The sequence below is a fragment of the Aphelocoma coerulescens genome, chromosome 5 (assembly GCF_041296385.1).
Source record: "Aphelocoma coerulescens isolate FSJ_1873_10779 chromosome 5, UR_Acoe_1.0, whole genome shotgun sequence".
NCBI classification, from domain to species: Eukaryota; Metazoa; Chordata; class Aves; order Passeriformes; family Corvidae; genus Aphelocoma; species Aphelocoma coerulescens.
In genome coordinates, this window is record NC_091019.1 from 67943643 (window position 1) to 67955782 (window position 12140).

A 12140-nucleotide genomic window follows, 5' to 3' on the forward strand; every position below is an offset into this window, starting at 1 on the left:
CACGGAGAGCTTCAGCTGGCTCTGAAGAGCCCAGTTAAACATGACTGACACTGTCCTCGGGTGTTGCAGCTCAAAACCACCTCTTCTGCAATGCTGAATTTGCCTCTTTCCAGGACAGCTGCTGCAGATGATACCTCCTGATCCATCTAATTCCTGAACCATGCCCAGGAGTTACTTGGAACAATGCTGAATCTCACAGATGACAGCTGCACAAAAGACTCATGGTATTATGGCAGTGCAGAGGACTGAGTTCCTGCTAATGTTCCCTGGCATTTTTTAATTGACTTACACAGTCTACCCTGTGTGGTAGCCTGGCTACCTAGAGGAACGGGACCTGAAAACTACACCTTCACATGAGCAGTATAACTTGCTAATACCAGGAAAGGCAGAAAATATTAAAATTTCAGTTTACTACAGCTTTGTCCCTTATTCTAAGAATATCCTTCTTGAATGTATCTAGGAACAACACTTGAAGATCTTTTTAAGCTCTTGTCCCTGGATGTTTTTTGCTGAGAAATACTTGACAGAGAAGCACCACAACCTGATTCTACAATCTAGCCAAAGATTATTCATACAAATTAATTGCAGAATCACTATAATTTATGTTTTAGTTGAAAAGGTTCCCTAATGGAATAACCAGCTTCTTTTGGCAAAATAAAATTTGCAGGTTAGTTCTGTCTGTATGGGCACTTAAAATTTCCTGGAATATAGTCTATGGCTTTACAGACAGGGGGTAATTGCTTTCCTAATGAGTAATACAGTTTACAAAATAATCATTTTCAAACCTTCATGCAAGCTGATCTTGTTAGCTCCATTTCAGACATTGGAGTTTTATAAGTTTAAAAAATCTAAAGGCTTGACTTTTCTTTAAAATAAAAAAAAGTAAATCCCACTCCTATTGCTGTGGAAATTTACTGCTCGTTTTGTGGTAATCAAAACTATTCTAATTATTAAGTTCATAGTTTCATTAAAGAAAATTCAAGCACATAAAGCAGGGATATTACAAGTTCCTGATGACAGCCATTTAGTCGTAAAACTATTTTGGTAACAGCCTTCTAGTCATAAAACTATTCTGAATTCATTTTTAAATTAATTAGAAAATACAAGTTATGGGTAACAACAAGGAGCTACAAAAAAACCCCCTAGAAAATATGCAAGTAGAAAGATGAGCTTCTACACTTTGTTTCATTGTTGCATTATGACATCATTTGTAATTAAACACATACCAGATTTAAAGCCTGGTTCTCTAAAATTTTGAAGTAAGAAGATTATTCATTTTGTTGGGTATTTTTCTTGGTGATCTATCCATTGCATCCCTTCTGGTGCTAAAATTACTGTCATTCTACTGGTACACTGCAAACATGTCTAACTCAAACCAGAGATACCAGCCCTATTTCCCTCACTGAAAAGTACTTCAGTCTCACTATAGCATTTTCTAGAGCAGCAATTTTGACGTGGTGCTTCACGGGCTATTTCAACATGTTCTTTGGAAGCTAGATATGTTTGGACAACACTCTCAAACACACGGTGGAATTCTTGGGGTGTCCTGCATAGGGCCAAGTGTTGGGCCCAGTGATCCTGATGGGTCCCTTCCAACTCAGTATATTCAATGATTCTATGATTCCATGATTCTATGATTCTTTGATTCCATGATTCTACACAGAAGCTCAGGCCTTCACTGCAAAGTCCATTGTATTAGTCCATAAATCTGAAATGGTGATGAAGTATCCAAGGAGGGCTCTTGTCCCTCCTTTTCCACAGTCCCCTATGTGCCACCCATGCTTGCTTTTTCAGTGTTTGTCCAAAGCAGCTACAATATGTACTCTGTTCTTTGCTCCCTTGACATTTCCAGTAAGCGGTGTTTCTTTGTAGGGCTCTCACAAAGTGCCTACCAAGCAGCACAAACAGCCTAGACCTTTCTCAAACAGCCTTATAGGAAGACTGAGAATTCATGGGTAAGAATGTTAGTTTAGGATTCAAAGTGACTTGTTTCAGTTGTGAGGAAAGGCTGAAGTTCAAAGCACACTAAGCATTCCATTTGGCCATCAGCTCAAGAGCTCTAAAACTGCTTCAAGTAACAACAAGGAATTTGGGGTTCTGTGAGCAGAAAAAATTATTCTTCCAAACAGAAGGTCAACACACATACAGCTACCCAACTGATATGTTCATACTGCATGTTCTTACTTGCAAATGTATTTAAAAATTCTCTCAGGTCATTGCATATATAAATTTTAAGAAGTCCTCTAATCACTACTCAGTTCTGAACAGAAGACTAGAGGGGTGAGACTGGCCTCTTTGATTTAAAATGATCTAAAGATGTTAAACAAATGTAGCTGAGACAGTCTGTAAAAGTCAGGGAACTACTTTTAAAAATTCTGATCTGGTAGTAATTCATCAAACTTAATATGGTCTGCTCCTCCAGCACTTGCAAAATAATAGAATGAGGGTTTAAAATGTGTTTCTTGACTATTCTTCTGGTCTGAAGAAGCAGGAAAGTGTATAAACTTTCTCACTTGAAAGAAACTGTTGCTAATGCTATGCAATTCTTACAGTACTTGGACTATGATAGTAATTAAAGTAGATTTCCATGTCAGCCATGTGAGTAATTATGCTAATACCTCACTGTGAGTGATTTTGATTTCTATGTGTTGAATATGACTATTTAACTAATATTTTCACTGAATAGTCATACTCTGGTCTCAGGCATGTTCCTTTATTATGCTCTGTGGGAATGTAGAGGCAAAAAAAGATGAAAGAGTTTGCATGATACACTGTAGTTCTGTAATTAATAATTTATTCAGCATAGATTTTTCTCACTTTTTCTTATGATAAAACAGTGCTAGCATAACCTTAGCCAGTGTAATAATTCTTCATTATTTCTAAATGTCTTCAGTATTTTTGCTTCATTGTGAATTTATTGTTGGACTCAAACTGCTGGACTTAAGCAGTCTAGAACAGCACCATCACAACAACACTGCTGGTTTTGTGGCTTATCTAAAGGATATTCACAACACACAATGGTTCTGAATGTATATGATGCTAGAGATACAGGCCTAATAGTCCACCAAAACATTCCGTAGATGACAAGTAACAAGGGATTTGTCTCCTCCCTCTATAGCAGCTTGCTAGGACAAGTCATGTTGGCCGTGTGGACACCACGAGGATTGACAAGCTGAAAGGAGGTGGCCTATAATTCACTCCACACAGCTTCTCCAGGAATAAAATAGACACCTCAGAATCTGAGCAAAAGGTGGGCCAGATCTGAGGGTTGGAGTAAAGAGAAGGATCTGCCATGTTTTTCAGGGATTGGGTGGTTCCCGCAGCCTGACCACCCCTTGCAGAACAAGTTCTTGCTGGAAACCACCAAGGGAAGGATCCTGACCTGTCAAAGAGTGACTGGGGAGGGGGGTCCTTTTTTTCCTGGGCTTAAGTTTATTTTCCTCCTTTCTTCAGCTGTTGGCAAAGACAAAACCAGACAGACAATACAGATATGGTTTATTTGCATTTCAAGGCACAAAACCATGTGAAGAATGTGCTAAAATAAACAAAACATACCAGCCTTCTCAGATGCAAAGGCTGGAGGGAACTCCCTCTCCACCTGAAGTTTTAGACGTCTCTAACTTGTAGGACTACAGGTAAGATTCAACATCCAGGGATGTGGCATTTGTGATGCCATGAAAGATTCTGCACATGTACTTAAGGAACCCAGAAAACGCTTTTTAAATGCAAATGCTTTTAAAAACGGCTTCAGGAAGCAAAGATTTAGCGATTCTGCCTCTTTCCTGAGCTATGGGCAAAACTGACAGTAGAGATGACACTTTGGAAAGGCAACTCCAAGAGGTCTTTTCCAGAGCTCAAGAAAACGTGTTAACAATTTCATATTTCTGTTATGAAAAATGTTATTACATTCCTCATGAAAATAAAAGTTTTTTGGCAAAAGGAAAATTCATTAGAACTGTCACTGTTGTGCTGGGGACTGTAAGAGTAATGACATAAGTTCAGTCCAGGAAGAAATGGAATCATTTAATAAATTACAAACTCATTTATATGACTTGGTTCGCTTGAATGGCATGAGGTCATTGGTCCTTTGACCATCCACCTCCCAGAGTGATTGGTTAAGACCTTACAACACCCATTTCAAAATATTTTCTCCAGTGTACCATAACAATACTGCATAACAACCTTGCACCTGTGAGATAAAGTCTTGGTTTACAAAACCCTCAAAGTGTTTTCAGCTAGCCTGCATGAGAAAGCAAACCTTTTACAGGATGCTGGCAGAAAGCTGGAGAATTTCTCTGCTTCTAGCTTTTCAGCATCCACATAGAACTACCAAAGGCAAGGGCAGTTTCAGGGAACTTCAGAAATTCAGATGGACACATGAAGGCTCTGTGGAAGGAACAATATAATTCTCAATCTTTGTAATACTTGTCAGGCTCACCATCACTGCTAGATACTTCCTACTTTCTGTAAATTTGTGCATTGCCTTGCACATACCAAAACTTGCAGATGAATACAAATACATGTTTTAACTATACCTGGAGTTTAACTTTCAACTACTGTTACGTTAAGACTAGTTTTTATTACACTAAAATTATATTTGAAAACTCTAGTGTTTTTAAGATGTCTTTGATCAGTGCTTTGGCATTCACATCTGTTTAAACAGGGAGCTGCATTATTCAGGATGAGCTTTGATGAGACAGAAGCACAGTCTGGAGGAACAGACTAGTTCTGAAGAGTCAGAAGAATGATGGCAAGTGAGGGCGCTGCACAGATACTCTCTGTCAAAGCCAGTGCACAGGTCAGCTCTCTGGGTTTTTAACTACAAACAGGTTGCAAGGAACTACTGTGGTGAGGAAAGGCAGACGCTGAATGAGCAGATACTCTTCGGTAAAAAAAAAGATGCAAGAGTGACCCTGCAGCAGCACCAAGCCAGGGCATGTGCTGAGAGGAGCTATTTTTTGTGGCATGAGCAGTAGGACAGTTGCAGGGCTGCAAGACGTTCAGTGGCCATCATAACTGAGTTATGAGCACTCCCCACAAACGATGACCTTGACTGGTGGACACATAAGGGTGCTGCTGTATTTCGTTTGGTTTTGGGGTACTTTTTGCAACCATTTTAGTACTCATAGAAAAGTTGTTTATCAGTATGTCAGCAAAATCTACCAGGAGATCAAGTCTGGAGGCTGACACGTGATGGTGCAATCTATGTGATCATGGGAGCACTTTCCAGCAGAATGCTGCCATGTGAAACATGCATACATTCTACCCAAAAACTTAGCAGAGCTGTTGAATAATTTATATGGTTTATAAGATTTAATGTGAACTACTGAAAAAAAGGAAAGGAAGGGTCTTGTGCCATGTGTGCTTTCCACTGAGGACTGGGATGCCATAGGAAGAAGCAGAGAGAGCTACTGAGAGCTAAGATGGTTAACAACCACAGGAGGAGGGGAAGAACACGCAATATTCTGCCTGAAGAATGATAGACAGGAAGAATGAGAACCACAGAGACTGTATTTTAATTGCACTTTGTTAAATATATGCACAGAGGAATGATTCCTGGGACAGAGCGGATCACAGGCTCCACAGCTGCCCTCCCTCCTCCATGGTGACGTTTACCCTTCTGAGCAGACCACTTTGAGACATCAGCACTTCCCTGCACTGTCCTTTGCCAAGTTATGGCAAGAAGTGCTTGTGAGTTCATGCACATCACACCCTGTTCACAACTACATGAGTTTTGCTTTGGAACTCACTGACCTGCGGGTAGATCACTGCATGGATAGACAAAGACTCTTGCAAAAAAATGTGCAAACCACCTCTAAGGGAGAGAGCAAAAACCTTTTGCAGATCACAGTGTATCTGATGGACTCTTTGGAATGATCTGCAGGACCATTTTTTTCTACAGCTGAGCTATAGGATCCAAAACACACAACTTCAATGCTCGTGTATCATGCATCTTCCACTAGCTTTTCTGTGACCCTTTCTTGAAAATATGTTAAAATATCAAGTATAAATTGGTTCTGACATGTTAGATATGGAAGCACTGCTTTAGGAAGAGGATTTTCCTAGATTATCATGAAGACTTCTTTTTGTTTACAAAGGAATGAGAAAAAAATGGGAAAAAAATTTGGAATTTCACAGAGCAATTCCATCATAATAGTGACAGGAGAGGAAAATAGAATGACTTTGAAATCTCATTTGAAGTCATATTCTTAATGGATGAGTGATTAACTTTACTCAGACTCTGAAGCAGATCACTTTCAGACCTGCTTTGATAGTGCTGCTCTTTTAAGGGGAGAAAGGCACTTTCGTTGGTTGGTTGGTTGGTTGGTTGGTTGGTTGGTTGGTTGGTTTTACCCTTGGGAAAATAGCTTCTCTCTTTTCTCTGACTGCTGCATTTTCCCCCAGAGTGACTTAAAAGTTTAGGGAATTTATTTTGTATTTGATTTTAAAGCTCCATTAGCACATACATTGTTAAGAGACTGCAAATGACCTCATTATTTTTATTTATTTTTACTTTCTCTCAGATAAATTAGCCTGGACCTCATTAAGAGGGGAATGTGCTTCACAAGGGATAGCCCAGTTGTGCAAACTGAAGGATGAAATGAATAGTCACTAAGCAATGCACAGCTCTTCTACTAAGCGTATCAGTAGTAGAAAGGATGGGGAATGCTCAGATAAGATGGTCTTGGGAGGAACTGGGAACTGTTACCACTTACCCCTAACCTTACCTTGCTCAACAGGCTGAAGGAAAACACAACTGTTAGAGCACTGCAAGGCACAGGAAACTGTGTGTGTCCTGAGAGGAGTAATAATATGCAAGACAGATCCCAATCCTGTGGTTATTTTAATATTTCAATGTTTGCAAACCAGGATTAGAAAACTTGGTGAAAAGGAACTATTTTTTCTAGAAAGACAAATTACTGTTTTATGCAAAACAAGGCCTACCCCATGCAGGATATGCACTGGTGTTCATGTAAAAGCAGGCAGAGTGTTTGCTGTGTTTGTAAGGGCATTTCCATCCACTTGTGCCTATGCTCAGTGGAGATGCGGCTCATGGTGGGATGGGCAGCTGTCAGCTTTGCATCCCAAAAGGCAGTTCCTGCAAAGGGGGTGGCCAAGTGCAGAGCAAGGCCCACGTGGGAGTAAGAGCCCACAGGAGCCTCAAGCCACCGTAGGTGTCTGAGGAAGCAGAGGCCATGTAGCCAGGTGGTACCTGGAAGGACGGACATGTCCAGAAACAGAGCAGCTCTGGGGGCAACCGAGGGGCTGCTCTGTGGCCTTTGGGAAATGCCAGTAGTGTGTGCTGGGCTTGCTTGGCCACCCAAGGTACAGCTGCAGGAGACTCTGAGTTCCCCTGCATGGTCACAGACCCAGGCCAAAGGATCAGTCACTGATGTTGCCTTCCAGCTTTCCCCCTACTCTAGCAGCCACGGGGCCACAACATCATCTGTGTGTCCTGGCTGGGGCCTGTGCTGTAAGCACAGCTTGGGTGATGGCTGTCTGACCCATGGGGGCTCAGAGGGAAAGGAGCGTGACAGAGGCCATCCCTAGGATGCTGCATGCCATTTCAGTGTACTCCAAACAAATACTGCTCAACTGCTTGCATTTTGGGAGTAAATACATCTCATGGATTCTGGTCTGTATGAATTGGTGGTCTGTAGACTCATGATCATCATTATTGATGAAAGCAATTTCCTTCTCGCACACTTCACCCTCCACTGCTTCTCACCCTCTTGTGATGCAGAGCACTGTGTCAGTCTGCACAGGACACTGCAAGCTGAAGTAAATCTGAGTAAAAACTCAAACTGTAATTTGGGCTGGTGTTAGCAGATTAAGTATCTGCTAACTCTATTCATACCGAGATAGTTTTATGGTATATTAAGTGCTAGAAAACAAACTTCTACCTTGTTTCTGTTTATAAAGTGGGAAAAAAAAAAATCTATGAAAGGGCACCAATTTTCTCTTGAACGTCACTGTCCTCACTTAGAATTTTATTTTGTACTGAATAAAGCTGATAATCTGATTTAGTCACACTGTACAGAGAAACTAAAAATGCATTATAAAGCTAATTTTCAACAGGTCAAAAGTTTTAGGAGAAAATTTAACCTTGAAACCTTAAGACAGAAACAAAGTTAAAACCAATGCTGAATGTTTCATCTGTTTCGTAGTAAACTGCTCTAGTGAAGAAGTAAAAAGTCAAGGATCTTTCCTTCCAGTGTACTTTCTGGCATGAACCCAGATGGAAATAAAGTGGTAAAATACCAACCCACTCCCAGTCCTCACCCCCCCGCCAAATTAAAATCAGATATTTACACAGTTTGTATCACAGAGTCATGATAAATTATCACATGGACAATCCAGTTCCTGCTAAGTTGGGTGAGGTCCTTACCATCCCTGGATTCATACCAACATCAATAAACTTTTCCCTCTGACTGCATCCTCAGCTCAGTAGCTCTTATTTGGGGTTTTTCCTCCAGTACCCTCTGGAACTGCGGTCTTACAGAGGTCATGCTAATGGGCAAGCCACAGCAGTCCTTTTTGCAAAAATGGAACCAAGATTTGTCTTTACGTGTAGAGCCCACAGTCTGGTTTCTGAAATCAGTTAAGCACTCTCACCCCCTATAATTGGCCAAGCATTCAGGACCATCCATCCATCTCCTTGAGTACACCTCTAGCTCTGTCTCCTCTGCGAATCTTTTTCAGATTTCAAACCTGTTCGAGATTTTGAACCCTTTTCTTCCCATTATCTCTTCTCATTTTTCATAGACCTCAGCTTTAATAGATGAAGTTTTCAACTGTCACAAGACAGGTTCACATAATCTCTTTGCACTTCAAACAGTGACAGAGAGATAAAATGCAGCTATGAAGGGAGGTTATTTGCAAAGAAGAAGTTGCTAAGAATTACAGAAATCAGATATGACTTGGGAAGAACAAGAGAATGGGAGTAATAAGCCATTGTTACGCTATGCCTGGGACTTACTGATTCCAGTCCTTGTGATTTTAGAAAGGTTTGGATTGTCTCTTCTAAAACTTGCACCCCTGTTTTATGCAGATCTTTAGCCTGGGTTAATAGAGAAGCACATCTGCTTGGTTTCATCAGTTTATAAAAATCTACAAATGAATGTCTCCTTTGGAGAAAGTTAGTTCTTAATTAGTTATGCTTAGTTCTCTAGCCAGCTATAAAAATCCTTTTTATTGGAAATCTTTAGGTATTGCTAAAACATGCTTTCAGAAAGAGATTGATGCTCTCAGGAATCATTGCTAGGGCTAATATCTGGTTAAAATCACTATTTCATGATAGATGTAGTCCCCAGCAACCTACAGGGGTGTTCAGAGCATGACACAGAGGTAGCATAAAGACTCAGGAGGTTGGGGTTATATGTCCTTCGCCTGAGCCACACTGGCTGCTGCATGTCAGCTTTCCCTCCTTCATGGGAACTTCTACCTCTAACAAAGTATATCTAATACAGTTATTAGTCTGGATTCTTGTACTGGTGTTGTCTGGGACAGAGTTGGTTTTCTTCACAGTAGCTTGCATGGTGCTTTGGATCTGTGCTGGAACCAGTGTGGGTCCCATGGGGATGTGTCAGTCCCTGCTGAACAGCACTTGCACAGCGCCAGGGGTTGTTCTGCTCCTCACCCACCTCACCAGTGAGGTGGCTACAAGTAGCTGGGGGCACACAGCTGGGACAGCTGATCCTGACTTACCCAAGGGATGTCCCAGACCACAGGACATTGTGCTCAGCATATAAAGCTGGGGAAGAAGTCAGGGGGGACGTTCAGAGTGATGGGGTTTGTCTTCCCAAGTCACTGTCACGTGTGCTGGAGGCTGGCTGTCTTGGGGACAGCTGAGCACCTGCCTGGCATGGGAAGTCAGGAATGAATTCCTTGGTTCTCTCCTCTGGGGAATGAAAGTTTTGCTTGACATGTTAAACCATCTTTATCTCAACCCACGAGTTTTCTCACTTGTACCCCCCCAGTTCTCATGATGAAGGCTCACCTGCCATTTTGCTAAGCTCCCCTATTGGCTGAGGGAGTCTGCACAAGCAGAATCATAAAGCAAATACCATGGCCTATATACCCATTCTTTTGCAGTCATAAGATTCTTCCTTCTAACTTCATCAGAAGGGAAGAATTGGCAGGAAAAAAACCCTCTTACTGGTTCACTAAAATGTGATTGATTTTTATACCAACAAATTACTGAATTCCCTTTTACTTATGTAATCTGTAGATGAATTAGTGTCCATTAACAATGAAATGGTACAAATACCTGAACATCAGATTTAAGTACAAGGCAGCTACCAGGCTAGTGTGAAGCTGACTGACTTTTATGCCCATACACAAAAGACTTTCCAGCCAGTTTTTAGGAGCATAGAGCCTGGAGCTTATCTTTATGACACACATTGCTCTTCTAGAGGCATTAAATTGCGGACTTCAGACAACATGTAATAGCACATTTCCTCTTCTCCAGATGCTGATCATTGCTTTGAGAGGGCTAGTGGTAAGGCAGTGACGTTTTCTGTTTCTGTTTAGTCACTTAGGTGATGCCCTGTGTGCCTGAACATCCTTGGATAACTGAACTCAGGCCCCAGTGTTTCAGGAGAAAACACAGAATAGAAAAGGACCCCCTATTCTGCTCCACCTGGTAAAAATAATGAAGGTGGGTTTGGTTCTGGTCCCACTTAGTGGAGCCAGAGTGGTGTCTGCTTCCCCAGTGCCCCATGTCTCACTATGGTTGCACCTGGGAACTTCCTCAGAGGAGGTGTCAGCCTTTATGCACTGCCTGGTCAGATGGTCACAGTGGTCATTCTGGTCTTGGCCTCTGTGCTGTGTCTGAGCCCCCTTTTTCACCAGCTCCTGAGTCTTGCACAGCACAGAAGCGCTTAATGGGGACGAGCATAATAGTTTCAGCTCTACATTGAGGCAATGGCTGCAGCCTTATGTCAAATTTGTCACTTCAGCAGGACAACTGCAATGCTCAGATTCCTTTGATGTACAATTAACCAAGCAATTAAGGTAGGAAGAGAGAAGAAAGACCTAATTCCTTCTTCAGCAGAGGGATTTTCAGCACCTGGCTGCAGTGGGTGATGAGGTATTAATGACGTGAGTATTTGTCCTGAGTGGTGTGAAGATCCCTCCTTTTCTCTCTCTGTGCTGTGCACCGGGAGCTGAAAAGGAAGGGAGCCCCTGCAAAACCCCATCTCTAACCCTAGTCTGTTTGACCGGCGTCTTTGGGATTATCACTTGTTCATTTATACGGTTCCGCAGCAAGGGATACTCAAGCCTTCACTTAATTTACTCCACAGCATTTTCACAGGCTTCAGACATTGCTGGAATTGACACCTTCCCTGATTTCAGTGGCTTGCCATCTAGTGTCCCAAAGTCTGAAATGCTTTAGCCCAGTAAAGATTTCTGAGATACAAGGCACTAACTTTAGAATTTCATGTGCCATGGCTTATGATGACAAAATAATTCAATTTTGTCATCTGCCTTTCATTTATGAACTATGTTAACTGCTTTAACTCATCTCCACCTCCCATAAAGATTACGGCCTGACACAAAAAAAAAAAAAAAAAAAAAAAGAGTACACTTTCAAACATCTTTGCAAATGTTTGATCATATTTAAAATATTTTTTATAGTAGTCAATCACATTTTGAATGCTTTTAGTTGCTTGACCTCTAGAACTTCCTAGAGCAGAAATTTCCTCAGTCTAATCGTGTGTTGCATAATGAAGTCCCTTGCGTTCATTTCAAACTCTTGCCTCTGTTCAGTAAGTGTCCTTCATTTTTCTGATAGGAGATGCAGAGAATATATATTTCCTCATTATTACACCCAAGTGACTATTTTATATATAACTGCCACTTCTTCCTATTTCTCTTCCTCAGTAGCGCCGATCCCATAATCAAAGTCAGCATAGGCCATGTGCTGCAAAGATTTATGGCAGAGAGAGATGGCACCAGTGTGAGTTTTGAATCCAGCCCTCCTTTTACGCTGTTTTCTTCCTGTATACGCAGATCATATGCTCTTCCTTTCTCTTGCAAGAGAGACAGGTCTGAAATCCAAGAGAGACAGGTCTGAAGCCAAGAGAGACAGCTGGAGATGTTAGAGAATGCATTAAGGAATGAAAAACATTGGTTTT